The following is a 17,325-nucleotide window of genomic DNA, read 5'->3' as shown; positions in this document are numbered from 1 at the left end:
CTCTTTCCTTCCCTTTTCTTTCCTTATCTTTCCTTCCTTACCCATTCCTTTGTTTATTTTATTTTTCCTTCCCTTCCCTTCTGTAGCCGTCTTTTCCTTTCCTTTCACTTTCTTCCTTTCCTTTCCTTGCACTTTTTTTCCCTACACTTCCCTTCCCTTACCTTCTCTTGCCTTCCCTTCCCTACACTTCCCTTCCCTTACCGATTATTGCCTTCCCTTCCCTTCCCTTCCCTACCCTTTCCGTACCCCCAAAACCACTATAACCACCACCACCACCACCTTCATCACCACCATCACCATCAACACCACCACCATGGCATGTCTTCGCTAACGGGTTTGGAAGAGTAATATGACAGATGGCACCATTGATCACCATAGACAACCTCCCCTCCACCACTACCACCACCATAACTTAAACAGGTGCGATGGGGGTGTGGGGGGTGAAGGGGGGGAGGGGGGGGGCGTACTCACCTGTGGAATGCTGAAGTCACCTGCGGGAGAGAGAGAAAAAAAAGCGTAGGTTAGTTATTACTCTTTTTATTTACTTGCAGGAATGTATTATTATTATTATTGTTGTTATTGCAGTAGTAGTAGTAGTAGTAGTAGTAGTAGTAGTAGTAGTAGTAGTAGTAGTAGTAGTAGTAGTAGAAGAAAAGAAAGGATGGAGAAAACAGGAATAATGAATGATCCCTCCCCCTTCCCCCTTTCTCTCTCTCTCTCTCTCTCTCTCTCTCTCTCTCTCTCTCTCTCTCTCTCTCTCTCTCTCTCTCTCTCTCTCTCTCTCTCTAGTGAGGCCGGGCAGTTCTTTTCATCTTTTATCACCCTCTCTTCTAAGCCTCACTAATCTTCCTTTTCCTCTAACTCTATCTGCTCCATCTTTATCTTCTCCGTTCACGTCTTCGTTTTCCAGCAGAGCCCGACCGTGAAAACCCCCCATTATTGTTGCCATCTGTTTATGTGTGTGTGTGTGTGTGTGTGTGTGTGTGTGTGTGTGTGTGTGTGTGTGTGTGTGTGTGTGTGTGCATCCATCTTTTTTTCCTTTTTTTCTTTTCTGTCACCTATTATAACGATATCCACTCTCTCTCTCTCTCTCTCAGGAATGTGAAATACGAGAAAGATATTAAGTGTCGTAACTTCCAACGGGGCGCGAGGCATGTCAAGACGCATTTTGTCCAACGCACGTTACGCTGCGCTACGTACGTATACCCAGAGTGTGTGTGTGTGTGTGTGTGTGTGTGTGTGTGTGTGTGTGTGTTAATACCTCATCCGAATAACGCTTCCATTTGTTCATTACACACCTGTTCTTTGATGATAGGGTTTCCGGTCGACAACTTCAGTCTACGTTTAAGTTGATAACGTATACGAAGAAGCAAGAAGACGGAGGCTGGAGGGTGTGAAAAAAAAAGTATAAGGGAAAACGTGTGAGGAAGCAAGAGTATAAGGGATAACGTTTGTATGAAGAAGCAACAAAGCAAGAGTATAAGGGAAAACGTTTGTGTGAAGAAGCCACAAAGCAAGAGTATAAGGGAAAACATTTGTGTGAAGAAGCAACAAAGCAAGAGTATAAGGGAAAACGTTTGTATGAAGAAGCAACAAAGCAAGAGTATAAGGGAAAACGTTTGTGTGAAGAAGCAACAAAGCAAGAGTATAAGGGAAAACGTTTGTGTGAAGAAGCAACAAAGCAAGAGTATAAGGGAAAACGTTTGTGTGAAGAAGCAACAAAGCAAGAGTATAAGGGAAAACGTTTGTGTGAAGAAGCCACAAAGCAAGAGTATAAGGGAAAACGTTTGTGTGAAGAAGCCACAAAGCAAGAGTATAAGGGAAAACGTTTGTATGAAGAAGCAACAAAGCAAGAGTATAAGGGAAAACGTTTGTATGAAGAAGCAACAAAGCAAGAGTATAAGGGAAAACGTTTGTATGAAGAAGCAACAAAGCAAGAGTATAAGGGAAAACGTTTGTATGAAGAAGCAACAAAGCAAGAGTATAAGGGAAAACGTTTGTGTGAAGAAGCCACAAAGCAAGAGTATAAGGGAAAACGTTTGTGTGAAGCAGCAACAAAGCAAGAGTATAAGGGAAAACGTTTGTATGAAGAAGCCACAAAGCAAGAGTATAAGGGAAAACGTTTGTATGAAGAAGCAAGAGTATAAGGTATTAGAACGTACAGGGTGCGAAACATGAAGCCATCGCACCTATCTCCCCCTCACCTGCCTAGTACTACCTGCATGATAATAAGGCGGGGTATGAAAGGTGAGAGCACTGTAACTGGAGCCATGATGTAACACGAAGAATTTGTTTACTCTCTCTCTCTCTCTCTCTCTCTCTCTCTCTCTCTCTCTCTCTCTCTCTGTGTGTGTGTGTGTGTTTGTGTATTTCGTGTTGGGTCTTCGGTTTCTCTTCCATATAGTCTCCGATAAGGTTGATTGTATTCCCTTTCTTTGCCCTTGCTATATAGTAGTGTTATGGTAGTCTCTGTTTTCTTGCTGTTTATTTGTTTCTCCTTTTTCAATTTCTTTTTTTTTCTCGATTTTTTTTATAGTGTTTTGTTATTTCTGTCTTGCTACTTTTTGTACTCTTTTTCTTCATTCTTTGTAGTGTTTTTGTTCTCTATAGTAATGCTGATTATTTGTACTTCTTTTCTATTTTCTTTTTTAGTGTTTTGATGTCTTCTGTGGTGCGCTGTATTCTTTGTTGTCTGTTCGCATTTGTATCTATCTGTATTTTTATTTTCTTTAAGTAGTGCTATTGGTTATTTTCATCATTCTCCGCAGTTCAGTATTTCCACTTCCATTATTTCTCTTGTTTGTTTTTTTCTGACCTTTACTTTTTTTTTCCTACGCACTTGGGTAACTTTTTTCCGCTTGTGTTTCTTCACGCTCTTCGATCTTTCCACTTCGTTGTTCCTGTGGCGGTGCGAGGAGGAAGGAGGAAGGGGAAGGAACAGGAGACAAGGAGCGTTGTGAAGAGAGAAGAATGAGAGGAGGGGTGTGGGAAGGGGAGGCAGCGGAGGGATGTGACGGAGGCTGGAGGGTGTGAAGGAGATGGCAGCGAAGGATGGGAAATACGTGAAGGTGTTTGTCCTGGGCGGAGGCGTGTGTCGGCTAAGGTATGTGCATAATAACACCTGACAGGTATGTGATGTCCTCCCCTGGAATGCGACCGCCAAGTTCAAGGCTTTACTCTGAAGGGGATGTATGTATGTATATATGTATGTATGTGTGTGTGTGTGTGTGTGTGTGTGTGTGAGAGAGAGAGAGAGAGAGAGAGAGAGAGAGAGAGAGAGAGAGAGAGAGAGAGAGAGAGAGAGAGAGAGAGAGAGAGAGAGAGAGTATTGCCAGTAGTAATCGTGATCATAATCATAAAACACTACTTTTACCCAATAAAAGAAACAGCCAATGTGAATTCCTAATGCCCGCCCAGCCAATGATACTCTAGCGATCGGAGCAGAATTTCGGGCCAGCGACTGCATTTCGCGCCCTTCCGAGCCCTTGCATCGGCTTGCACTCCACGACAGATGCTGGGGCCCTGCGGCGGCGGGGCAGTGTGTTGCGGCTGGGGTACACACACCAGTCTCGCTCCAATAACATTGTTCTGTTTCTGCCACCTCGTCATGTCCCGGACGAGCGGGTAACCGCCGATTGCAGCCGGGGTGCAGCAGCCGCTGGACTGCCCGAGCGCAGAGCAGCGACGAGGAGGAGGCAGGTAAAAAAAAAAAAAAAAAAAAAGTGCGGCGCGGTGGCTGCCCTTAAAATGTTGTCTTCGCCTGGCGGCCTGTCCTTGGCGAGAAGCCGACAACCTCTCATTTTGTCATTCTCAACAATAACTCACAGACGCATTGCATTCATTCTGGTAAAAAGAGGCTGCCGCTCTGCAGGCTTCAGTGGCGCCATGCCTTCCCTCACCTCACCGCCCTTCATTTACTTTCGTCATCATCATCAGCAGCAGCAGCAAGAGGTCTTTCCAAATGTTCTCCACTTCTGCCTGAGGTTGGTGTACTCCTTTTCTGCTTGGTTTCCTGTCTGCCCTGACCTCTCCTTGACTTCCTGGGTTGACACTGCATTCGTTATCCATGGACAACCTTTTGCACGCCTGTAAACAGTGGGTCGCCATCCTCGATAAGAACAATAAATACCTCCCTTGGGTGTGTCACAAGGTTTCGTTCGCACACACCGATTACTGGCTCAGTTCTCGCCGTAAAAATTTTCACGATTCATTCCTCGTTTTGATCAAAACGCTCCCCTATGCTGCCCCTGGCCGGAGCGGACACGGCAGGCGAGGGGAGATAACAGTGAAGCCTTCCTTGCCTGTTGCGTGCGATTGTCTGCCCGCACTCTCTCGCCACACAACACGAGCTGCATAATCTTTATTTACGTATATATTTATTTTTCGATTCATTTGCTGACTATATTTATATTTATATTTATTTAACTATGTTCCTTGAAATGTGTGTACACATGAAGCTGGTGCTCAAACAAGTTATGGGTATTGTATTCATTTATCGATTCCTTAATTACTTATCACTTGTATTCAGTGGTTTTGTTTATATATTCATTAATCTATCTATTTTTTCCTTATCTGTGTGGAGAGGTGGCAAGTGATGGGGGTCGCGTACAAGCATAGAGCATCAGTGCGACGTCACCGTCACAACGTCCTGACACCCTGACGAAGAAACGTTGGCAAAGACACGTGGGCTATGTATGTTGCGAAATGGTGAGCAACGCTAATACACAATGTAACGCAGCACACCACGCCACAGAAAACACAATACTGCACGTCTTTGCAAGGAACCTTACTTAGAATTCATAATTTTATCATCAAATTTCTTTCACGCTAACACTTCGATTGAGTTTCCTGGAAATGTGGGTCCGGGCGTAAATGTTCTTCCTTAATTAAGTCAATAAAATTACCACTAGCACCTTTGTATTAAAATGGTAGTTGAATATAGATATGCAGTAATGGAACTATATAAAAGATTGATTATTAGATTTAATAATAACAGTAATAATAATGATAATAATAATAATAATAATAATAATAATAATAATAATAATAATAATAATGATAAAATAAATATCATTATCATTATTATTGTTTTTTTTAAATATTCATTATCATGTTATTACCACGATCATTATAATCATTATTATTATTATTATTGTTATTATTTTTATTATTATTATTATTATTATTATTATTATTATTATTATTATTATTATCTTTATTATTATTATTATTATTATTATTATTATTATTATTATTATTATTATCATTATTATTATTAACATCATTATTATTATTATTATTATTATTATTATTATCAATGTCACGTGTCCACACGGTGAGTTCAGGTGTAAAAGGTCTCTCTTTTCCAACGTTAATGATTTACAGAATTCTATTTTAATACAAAGCCTGGCTTAAATACGGCAGCCAATGTTATTTAAAAGCCTACCGTGCCGGGAAAATAAATAATGCTTAGCCTAGTATTTGTTGCTGCTGTTGTTGCCTTTATTATTATTATTATTATTATTATTATTATTATTATTATTATTATTATTATTATCATTATAAACATTATCATTATTATTACCGTCGCTGCCATCATCATCATTAATATCATCAATAAAATCAGCGGGCTCTTTTTATTCATGTTTTTCACTAGGGACGTTTTCTTTACCGTTGCACAAAAGAACGACCTGTTTTGGGTATATTCAAGTGGTTCGTAATACCAATGATTCCTTTATAAGAATAGCGGGGCCGTGAGAGCCTAGCATTTTTTTTATTTATTTGTTTATTTTTGTATATTCAAAGAGTCTGTAGTGCTAATAATGTAACAGAGGTGACGTGATAGCCTAGCATTTATTTATTTATTTATTTATTTATTCATTGTATATTCAAGGAGTTTGTAGTACTAATGAAAGAAGAGTGGTGCCGTGATAGCCTAGCATCATTTATTTATTTATTTATTTATTTTCAAAGAGTTTGTAGTACCTAGCATTATTTTTTTGTATAGGCCTACCCAAGGAGTTTGTGCTGTGATGGCCAAGGCTGGTGACAAACACACAGGAGGACAGCAGAGGCCTCAACAACGTCTTGGTCATCGTGAACGCCAAGCCTACTCCACAAGTTCTGCTGTACGATATTACCTTCTTCACCTGTTGTCTTTATTAATCGCCTCATCACCCACGCCAGTCACCCTCGTAAAACACTCAACAAAAACAACAACAACAACAACAACAACAACAACAACAACAACAACAACAACAACAACAACAGCAATAATAATGATAATAGTAATGATAATAATAATAGTAATAATAATAATAATAATAATAATAATAATAATAATAATAATAATAATAATAATAATGCGACGACGACGACGACGAAGAAGAAGAAGAAGAAGAAGAAGAAGAAGAAGAAGAAGAAGAAGAAGAACTTAACTAGAACAATATGAACAAGAGCAAGAACAAAACAAACAGAACAAAAAGAACAAGAAAATATAGGAACAACAAGAACCAGAACAAGAACAAGAACAAGAATAGGAAAGCATTAATCAAAGGAAGGTGATCAAAATACAGTAGAGTTTGCATGCACCCACAGACTGCAGAGGCACGGCCAGGCAACACACACACTCCCACACACCTTGAAGAAGCGCCGCGGCAGCACGTGGGGAAAGGCAACCTGGCCCAGAGAACACCGACTGGCGGAGTGGCGCGCAGGATGACACACTCGGCGCCGCGTCGGGTGTTCACACTGCACGGCGTGACGTCACGGTGGACACGAGACAAGCTGTGTTGTGATATACTTGCATGAAAAAAAAAAAAAATTCAATATCAACAGACGAACTTGTTAAATTTGTTAAATAAGGGTAAGATTTTTTCCCCCTCTCTACTTCAATAATATAATTAATACAGTTCTACGTGGGAATCCTTTATTGCACGAAGAGCATCAGGAAGTTTCTCGAATCTCAGTTATTTCCTTTGGAACAGCTTCATCATTGTGGCAAAGTTATCAGTCGGTCTTTGCTTCAGGTAATAATGATATAATAATAATAATAATAATAATAATAATAATAATAATAATAATAATAATAATAATATCATCATTATTACTAATTATTTACTAATGTATATATAGGATGGATGTATGGATGGATGGATCAGTTGTGACAGTCGTCCACTGGCGCGCCGGTAAATAACTATAATCCAGGCTTAGGTCAGGCTTAGGTCGCTCAGCACGCTCTCCAGTGTCATCACAATGACTGCAGCTGCTACAGCACTACATCAACGCAAAATGTCAAAATGTTATTTATTTTGTTCATATTAAGGAAACAAGCATTCAAAGATAATAATTAGCAGAACCAATAAGAAAAAGACTGGAAATAGTGAGTGTGTTACAGAAAATAGCTCCCTGCCCTTATGTCACGCGTGCAGCCTCAACGTCCTGACACAGGTTACCGTGCGTGCCTCACACCATGCCCAGCACATCCTTATTGGAGTTTTTGCACCTCAGGATAAAAAACATGAGCTGTGTGATGCATCACAGCGCAACACACACACAAACACACGAACGTCGTGAACCTTTGTCTTGTCCGCATTCAACCGCGTGACGCACCGCCTCGCTGAACACTGCGGCAGCGGCGTGACAAAATGCGCCATTATGCATACGTTGATCCGTGTCTTATTGGAACTTAACGTAACTTTGACAAATATGCAAAAAAACAAAAAAAAAACACAATAATAACAAAGTCAGACGAAAAAAAATACAGCATTTTAAATATAACTAAAACAAAGCAACACACTGTATTATAATATTGTACACTAATGTAACACTCACTCTGTCAAACTTGCAACACACCCTGCCAAATTTGCAACACACACCCTGACAAGCTTGCAACACTCACCTTGACAAACTTGCAACTCTCACCCTGACACAAACATGCAACACTCACCCTAACAAACTAGCAAAACTCACCCTGACAAACTTGCAAACCTCACCCTGACAAACTTGTAACACTCACCCTGACAAACTTGCAACAGTCACCCTAACAAACTAGCAAAACTCACCCTGACAAACTTACAACACTCACCCTGACAAACTTGCAAAACTCACCCTAACAAACCTCTTGCAACACTCTTCCTGACAAACATGCAACACTCACCCTCCCTAACTTGCAAGACACGCTCACGGCAACAGTCCTACAACTTCCTCCCTCCCTCCCCCCACCCTCTCCCCCCCTCCCCACCACCACCATAGACTGCCTGATTGACTAACTAGCCCGAAATAGAACGTGTATGAGCCCATTAGCGCGTGTTTACGTACGAGTTGAGGTCCATTTTCGCCCTTGTTAATAGTGAAGGGTGTATGGTGGTGGTGGTGGTGGTGGTGAATGTGGTGGTGGTGATGATGATGGAAAACGTGCTTCTAGTGGTTATACAATTTTGTGGCATAAGTTTTTTTTCTGTTGTTGCTGTAGTAGTAGTAGTAGTAGTTGTTGTTGTTGTTGTTGTTGTTGTTGTTGTTGTAGCAGTATTTGTAGTAGCAGCAGAACAAAAGTAAGAACAGGAACAAGAAAAAACAATTAGAAGAAGAAGAAGAAAAAGAAAAGAAAAACAAGGAAAAGAGAAAAATAAGATTATGAGGAGGAGGATAAATTAATGATGGACAGAGAGAGAGAGAGAGAGAGAGAGAGAGAGAGAGAGAGAGAGAGAGAGAACGAAAAAAGTAAGAAAAAGAAACCACAGAAAAAAAGGAGCATAATCGCTGGTATGTAAGCAAAAAACATAAGCCAGTTACAGTCTGAGAAAATACCCTTGGGGCGGGTCCATTCCTCTCAAAGGGGAAGAGGAGGAGGAGGAGGAGGAGAAGAAGCGTGAGGAGAATCAGGAGGAGGAGGAGGAGGAGAGGCCACGGGAATTCATGCTAAGCCTCTCGCACGCCCTTAGGTCACGTAGGCCGCTAGATGAGCCTCGCAGGTGTTAAGGGACAGGTGTGAAGGGGAGCCAAGGAGGTAGGTGAAGGGCAGAGGGTGCGGAGGAGAGGGATGAAAGGGTTACTTAGACGAAAGGAAAATGTGGAAATGGATGTTAATGAAAAAAAGGGGGATCAGGTATATTCATTTTGTAATTATTTAAGGTGAAAAGGGCATGACGGCGCAGGTGAAGAGGAGGGATGTAAGGGCTACCCATACGAAGAGAAATGCGCGAAGAAAAGGGACGTTAGAAAATGGGAAACAGGCACATACACTAATAATAAAGGAGGAAAGTGAAGGGGCAGTGGAAGAAAGGAGGGATATGGAGGATACAGAATTCATGTCCTGTATGCGATAAGATAAGATAAGACACACATAAGATAAGATAAGACACATGAAAAGAAAATGGAAGCCGGTAAAAGGGAAGCAGGCATTTAAATACACTATCCATAAAGTAGAAAGGGGAAAGGGAAGGGGAAGAGGAGAGGGATGTGAGAGTTACCTGTACGAGGGAAAATGCGCAAAGAAAAGGGGAGTTGATAAAGAAGAAGCAAGCGCATCAATACATCATCTACAAAGAATAGGGAAGTGGAAGGTGAAGAGGAGAGGGATGTGAGAGTTACCTGTACGAGGGGAAATGCGCAAAGAAAAGGGGAGTTGATAAAGAAGAAGCAAGCGCATCAATACATCATCTACAAAGAATAGGGAAGTGGAAGGTGAAGAGGAGAGGGATGTGAGAGTTACCTGTACGAGGGGAAATGCCCAAAGAAAAGGGGAGTTGGTAAAGAAGAAGCAAGCGCATCAATACATCATCTACAAAGAATAGGGAAGTGGAAGGTGAAGAGGAGAGGGATGTGAGGGTTACCTATGTATGCGAGGAGAAACGTATACAAACAAAAGGGATATTGGTATAGACTATAGAGGAACCAGGAACATTCTCTCACTGCATATGAGGGCGAAATGAGGAGTGGAACAGGTGTAACTTCATAGAGCAGGTAAAGAGGAGGAGGAGAGGAATGCAAAGATTATTTCAACGGCCTAATGCACTGTTTACACGACAACTCACCCTCACAAACACATACAAGCGCACCTGTCAAAACAAAGTGACCTGACCACATATCGCTTGACCCTTGACCCCCCTATCTCCCTTTCTGTGGCCTTGAACTTGATGGAACGTACAAAGGTGAGCAGGTACGATTACACTCCCAATTAAGAGGAGAGGTAGAGGCAGGTGCATGAGTCGCTGAATTGCAAGGAAGACTAGGACGATGATGAAGCAGACATGGCAGGCAGGTAAAGTTATGCACACCTGTGAGATTATTAGGCAGGTATTACAAGACACTTTCGCTTCTCACAACAGCTATTTCTAAAGGTCAAAGGAGGGATCAATCAGGTCTTAATGAGTGTTTCTTTAGGCTCATGGTACGGAAGAAGTCAAAATACCACCAGGGTCATAAAACTACCCCTGGAAATGCCCACAACTCCTACGAAAGCTTTGTCAAATATGTGTTCTTAGGCGGCGAATTGTCTTTTAATACGACCCTAATAGTGCCATATTACTAAACATTTCTTCTACCCAAGCACACATATTTGACAAGGCTTTCGTAGGAGTTTGGGGCATTTCCAGGGGCTATAGTTTTATGACCCTGGTGGTAGTTTGACCCTTCTTCTGAAGCATGAACCTAAAAACAAACACTGATTAGAACCCGATTGATCCCCTCTTTGACCTTTAGAAATAGCTGATGGGAGAAGCGAGTGTCTTATAAAACCAACTCATTAAGTGTCTGTTGGTGAGAGAGGAGTGGAGCGTTACACAGATATAACTAATGGCGTGAGCTTGGCAAACGTGGCGGGATGATGTATTTTAACTCTGCCTCTGGGTGGATGGATGGGAAAGGTGGGATGGTGGAGTGTGTGGGGGTGGTTAAAAAGGGTGCTAGTTTAAACGTGTTGGGATAGCTACATCGTGTTTCGTGACCTGTATTCTCAAACCCTCTCAGTTCTCAACAAATATTTGCAAAGGTCACACAAGATATCAGTCGGGTTCTCAAGAGTACTTTTTTTTCACATTCATGGAACAGAAGTCTCGTCAAACCATCAATAATACCCTTGGAAATACTTACTACAACCTCTACGAAAGCCTTATTAAGTGAGGGTGTGTAAGCTCCGAGTTCGGGAATATGGGCCTAATGCACTGTTTACATGACAATTCACCCTCACAAACACACACATACAAGCGCACCTGTCAAAACAAAGTGACCTGACCACATATCCCTTGACCCTTGACCCCCCTATCTCCTCTTCTGCGGCCTTGAACTTGGTATCGTGGAAGTCAACAAGGTATGGGTCAGATGAGAAGGAAGAGGAGGAGGAGGGAGGAAAGGGATGAGTGAGGGGATGAGGCAGTGTAAGATGAGGAGATGAGGGGAGGAGTGAGGGAGTTAGATGATGTAAGAGGAAGAGAGGAAAGGGGATGAGTGAAGGAATGAGGGAGTGAGATGAAAGTATGAGTGAGTGAGTGAAATGAAAAGGTGATGTGCGTAATATGAAGAGATGTAAGAAAAGAGATGAGAGAGTGTGAGTTTACGCAAAGAGATGGGGTGAAACGAGGTGGAGATGAGGTTAGAGGTGAAGAGATGTAAGAGAAGAGATGAGGGAGTGTGAGATTACGAGAAGGGGTGAAGTGAAATGAGGTGAAGAAGAGGAAAAAGGAATGAAGTGATTAGGTTAGAGGTGAAGTGATTTAAGAGAAGAGATGCAGGGATGAGAAGGAATGAGATGAAGAGGTGGCGTACAATGAGGTGATGATGTTAGGGGTGAGATGAGGTGGTGTGTTGTATAGAGGTGAAGAGGTGAAGGAGAGGGCAAGGTGGGGTGAGGGGGGGGGGACGGGGGAGTTGGAGTGTGGCCTTCATGCGCCCAGCAGGAGGGGAAGGGAGGATTTGTGTTGCCCGCTGGACACCCCACGGCGCCCTAAAGTGCTTTGCTACACACACACACACACACACACACACACACACACACACAGTAACTAACAAACAAATTAGCAAATAAACAAACAAACAACGTAGAAAAGAAGATAAAGTAATATGTATAAGAAAAAAAATGAATAACGGAAGAGAAGGAAAAAATTAAGGAAAAGGTTGAGAGAGAGAGAGAGAGAGAGAGAGAGAGAGAGAGAGAGAGAGAGAGAGAGAGAGAGAGAGAGAGAGAGAGAGCATCCATAAAAATAAAAGTGAAAATGAGAACGAAAACTGGAGTACGTGGAAGCTCAAGGAGGATTAATGAGGAGCAAAAATGTGGAGGAAAACGAGACCCTCTGACGACTGGAGGAGGAGGAGGAGGAAACAAACAACATATCACGAGGAATTAAGGATGATCATGTAGGAGGGAGGATGACGCAGAGGATGGATGAATGGATGAAGGCATGACCGAAGAGAGTGATAGGCTACGTGCATGAGTGCGTGAGTGAGTGAATGGCCGCTGTTCTATCCCTAACTGAGCATCTATACCTAACAATGGGCGCCTTTTTACGAGGAAGCCGGATTTTCCTTTAATGGTAGTAGTAGTAGTAGCAGTAGTAGTAGTAGTAGTAGGGGGTGGTGGTGGTGGTATTGTTGGCCCTGGTTATCGTCTTAGCAAGGACTGTTTACCTCACTTTTCACTCCTGCATCTTCCTGAACCTAAACCATGTATTTTTGTAACCTCCACAGCGGCTGCATCGCGTTAAATTCCTCCCCTTCCCTCTCCACCCTTCTTCCCTTCGTGCTTCTCTTCCCTCCTTCTCTCCTCCACTGATCCTCTTTCCCCTTACTTCTCTTCTCCCTTCCTCCCTTGGTGCTCCTCTTTCCTCATCTCCCTTCTTCTCTCCTCCATTGATTCCTCTTTTTCCTTTACTTCTCTTCTTCCTTCCTCCCTTGGTGCTCCTCTTTCCTCATCTCCCTTCTTCTCTCCTCCACTAATTCCTCTTTCCCCTTACTTCTCTTCTCCCTTCTTCCCTTGGTGCTCCCCTTTCCTCATCTCCCTTCTTCTCTCCTTCTCTGATTCCTCTTTTCTCTTACTTCTCTTCTCCCTTCTTCCCTTGGTGCTCCTCTTTCCTCATGTCCCTTCTTCTCTCCTCCATTGATTCCTCTTTACCCTCACTTCTCTTCTCCTTTCTTCCCTTGCTGCTCTCCTTCCATCATCTCCCTTCTTCTTTCCTTCTCTGATTCCTCTTTTCTCTTACTTCTCTTCTCCCTTCTTCTCTTGGTGCTCCTCTTTCCTCAGTCCCCATCTTCTATCTTCCACTAATTCCTCTTTTTCTCGTTTCTCTTCTTCCCTCTTCAAGCTGTTATCACATCCTCCCTCCCTCCCCAACCTTTCCCCATACACGTCCTCCTGGTCTCAATCCCGACCCACATTCCCCACCTCTCACACTCTGCTCCCCTCACTCCATGTCCCTCCCCGCGCACCTCAGGCATCAGTGCGGGTGTTGTGAGGCGAGAGGGCGAGGCGGCACCTACCAGATAACCTCCCGAAGCGACGCAGTACATCCTCAAGGGCATCACCGCGTCCCTCCCTCACCTGAACACCTCCGCCTGTCCCGCTTATCACCCCGACCCACTTTAGTCCCCCTCCCGCCGGGCCGAGACAAGTGGTTTTCTGTAACGCACTTGTTCCCCTACGCAACGAGAAAGACAACAATACCTTGAGCCGAGGAGCCTGCCTTGAGCTGTCTTGTAATGAACTCGTAACCCACATGAGTCTTATGAACAACGAAGAAGCATTTGCGAGAACATAAGCTTTTCATAATTTTTTTTTGTCTTGGATTATATATAACATGCATACAAGTGCATATGCATACATTTGGATTATATATAACATGCATACAAGTGCATATGCATACATTTGTCTAAACACTTCAAAGTTCAACGACAATTCTTGATCCATTGGCTGTGCCGCGGGGCGTCCAGCACTTCTCGGACGCTTTCGCCTCTCACATCAACTATTTTCAAGGCCAAAAAGGAGATTAATCGGGTGCCAATGAGTGTTCTCTTAGGTTCATAGTAAAAAAGAATTGTCAGACTACCACTACAAAGGCCCAGAAGTTCGTGGAAAGTCTTGTCAAATATGTGTGCCAGAGTACCGATCTGCATAAGAATATGCCCCGAGGCTCCACTGGAAGTGTATAGTGCAACCTCCCTTGAGCAGCGCGCGAGTTGACGGGCGCCGCGGATGATCTGGGTTTATAGCGGCCGTAAACTGGCAGTACGGAAAGGTTAAAAGTAGGAAGAAAGCACGTAAATCTTGGGCGTGGGCGTGACGCCTCTAAGAGGCTCCTTCAGGCCAAGGGGAAGGCGGAGGAGACACAGAGGAGCAAGAAGAGTGGCCGCCGCGAGGGCACCGTATACTCGAAACCATTTCTCGGGAGGTCGGGGTTGAGAAGAGATCTCGTATGTTATTATAATCTATGACAAAAAAAAATTATGAAAAGCTTATGTTCTCGCAAATGCTTCTTCGTTGTTCATAAGACTCATGTGGGTTACGAGTTCATTACAAGACAGCTCAAGGCAGGATCCTCGGCTTAAGGTATTGTTGTAGCGTCTTGCATCCTCCAGGACCGACGCAGGACGAAGCACATGTTGGCACGAGAGCCCAGCAAGCCAAGAAAGTGAACGATACCCTGACACACAAAATAATATAGAAACAAATTATGACATACAACATGTAGGATTTCTAATACCATGCCATTCATTAAGTGGCAGATGATTTTTGCGAGGGAGGGTAACTATTCACGCTGAAGTTGGTGCGCAATAAATATCCAAAAATAGCCAAGTAGTTTGTTTTCAGTGAACATGTTTGTATACAGCCACAAACACACATTCTTAGCACGCCCCTTCAAAATAAACAATGACGAATATAGCCTCCACCCTAGGGTGACGCTCAAAGAAAGCAACTAAAAAAAGAAAATATCACGAGTTCGAAAGTGTAACGCGGCCGGTCAAGAACTATTGTCTACCGGGATGGGATGGCATCATGGCAGAGAGGGCAGAGGGGCAGTGTGGCTGTGTGGCGAGATGCAGGTCATGGCGGAGGTAGGCGAGGAGGTGGAAGGCAATGGCTTGTGGAGAGAAAGAGGGATGCAGGGAATTACAAGTGCCGAGTTAATAGATGGTGGGAAAGCCAATATCACTGCCTTGAGAGAGAGAGAGAGAGAGAGAGAGAGAGAGAGAGAGAGAGAGAGAGAGAGAGAGATTAACATTGAGGCTGAGAATCCGTGGAGCGAGAGTGAAGAGAGTAGCTATATCCCACAGTTTCACAATGTAAACACTGCCGCCCACTCACTCACAGAGCCACGGATGAAAGGAAAGCGTCTGTGTGTTTAGACTCAAGTAGATGGAAACAAATCTTCGAGTGGCAGCATCGGTCTGGGGAGCAAACATGGCCGGAGAAGCAATGGAGAAGCGGTAATGGAGCAAGTCTGTAAAATCTGCAGGCTGTTATGTAATGTTTCTTTCTCCTCGCTAGTGAAAAGTACATGCGTATAAAGGGAAAGATTCTTAAGCCCGTATTTTCAAACGTATTGGCGCCTCAGTTCACGTGTTTGAAAAGTTTTCTCGTATACATAGAAGTTGCTGGGGCTTTCATGAACTGTTTTGTGTTCCTATAGTCCGTTTCATTCCGTCTGTCCACCAACAAAGCGGGAATTTTGATGGATGTGGCACCTGCGCATTTCTAGTTCGTGTATGCGTGAAAATCAACTGTTGTGATAGACATTCAAGCTTATTTTTCAATAATATATTTGAATATTTATGTATACAAAAAACAACTCAGTCGCTTGCATCGATAATCTAACATACAAGCACACGAAAAGACAAGCTTGTATCAAATAACATAGTCACATCATGCTCGAACGATCTGTGGTTTTTCAAATTCTTCGATTGATAGCTCATTTCATGTATATTAAAAGACATCTGGCTCCGCAAGTGCAAATAAAGGGTATCTTAATAATTTACTGCATGCAAATAACGATTAATAACATAAATAACATGCAAGATTATAACTGTTGAATGCAATGCAAGGAAAGGCTATTTCGAATATTAGGCTACCCATGTTATTTACATGCAACACGTCAAAATTCCTTATGTATGTATAGACACTTGCACAGTCGGATGTCACTTAATTTATGTAACCTTTACCTGAATGAGATGAAATATGAGTATCTGAAAGGCTATAGATCATTCGAGTATGATCAGACTATACTGTTTGATTAACAAGTTGTTCCTTCGTGTGCTTGTATGATAATTATCGATGAAAAATCTTCTGTGTGCGGTTCATATACGTTTAAGATTATGAACCTTAGATCAGTGCTTATTATTATTGGGTACGAGAGCAGGTAATAACAGGTGTAATGCACGCAAATGTCTGAGAAGGAAGAGATGTACTCACCACACACTCGACGGTATGGAAGACACGCGATCACCTGAGAGTGGCGCCGCCCAGCGTTGGATGCTGGTGTTGTAGGAATTAGCTTGCAGTCGAAAAATAGCTCACAGAGAGAGGTTCAACTTGCCTACTTTCTTTTTATATTTCACTGCTATCGTTTACTTGTCCTGTTTCGGCTCCAATACACGACACAAACATCAGAGCAACACTTTTAATCAAGAGAAGGCTTTATAACAAACGATAAGGGCAGATTTAGGAAAAGAATTACCTAACTTTGACGTTCACTAAGTTCTTGCTTGTTTGATTTGTTGGTCTGTTGTGTTGGTTTCATGCGGGCAATATCAGCCATTTCAAAAATCACAAGTGGACAAACTAGAACAAAACCAGGTAAATTAATAGTTTTTTTTTCTGCTGTGTATTTCCCAGTGTGTATGCGTATAGTGGACAGCAGAGCGACTTATTTCTGCGAGGAGGCATATTTCTCGTAACACAGGAAGCTGGTCACTGATTCGACCCGTCACTATCCTCCGAACCCGAATACAAACCCGTCTTCTGTTTAATTTTTATTTTACTACATTAAAAAAAAAAAAAAGATAAGACTCAATCCTCACAAAACCCATGGAAGCTGTATTATAAGATCCTTGTTTGGACGTGAGATGAAGAAGGACGTGTGTGTGTGTGTGTGTGTGCGGCTTCCTTCAGTAGTGGTCTCGGAACTGCTTCGTTTGTTGGTTCATGAGCGTTTGAGTCACAGTGGAGCAACCAGATCCACCAAGTCTTTTTTTTTCTCTTTTTTTTTAGTGTGTGTGTGTGTGTGTGTGTGTGTGTGTAGTGGAGGGGTAAAGAAAGGGATGAGGCAAGGGTATGAGTGAATGCGTAAAAGTGTGAGTGAATAAGAGGGTGGAGGAGGAGGGGAGAAGGAATGGAGGGGA

At 42.7% G+C, this 17,325-nt stretch overlaps 1 long non-coding RNA gene across 1 annotated transcript in view; it reads right to left on the bottom strand.

Annotated features, from left to right (window-relative positions):
• Positions 1-16,455, bottom strand: part of LOC126995668 (uncharacterized) — a 105,404-nt gene extending 88,949 nt beyond the window's left edge. Inside the window, exons 1-3 of the long non-coding RNA XR_007750634.1 lie at positions 16,397-16,455; positions 6,640-6,786; positions 472-491 (exon numbers count right to left, since the gene is read on the bottom strand). This is a non-coding gene — a long non-coding RNA (uncharacterized LOC126995668). The remainder of the gene's footprint in view (positions 1-471; positions 492-6,639; positions 6,787-16,396) is intronic.
• Positions 16,456-17,325: the final 870 nt, after the last annotated feature.

The sequence above is a fragment of the Eriocheir sinensis genome, chromosome 8 (assembly GCF_024679095.1).
Source record: "Eriocheir sinensis breed Jianghai 21 chromosome 8, ASM2467909v1, whole genome shotgun sequence".
NCBI lineage: Eukaryota > Metazoa > Arthropoda > Malacostraca > Decapoda > Varunidae > Eriocheir > Eriocheir sinensis.
Note: the sequence above shows the minus strand (reverse complement) of the source record. Positions and strands in the feature narration are given on the sequence as shown.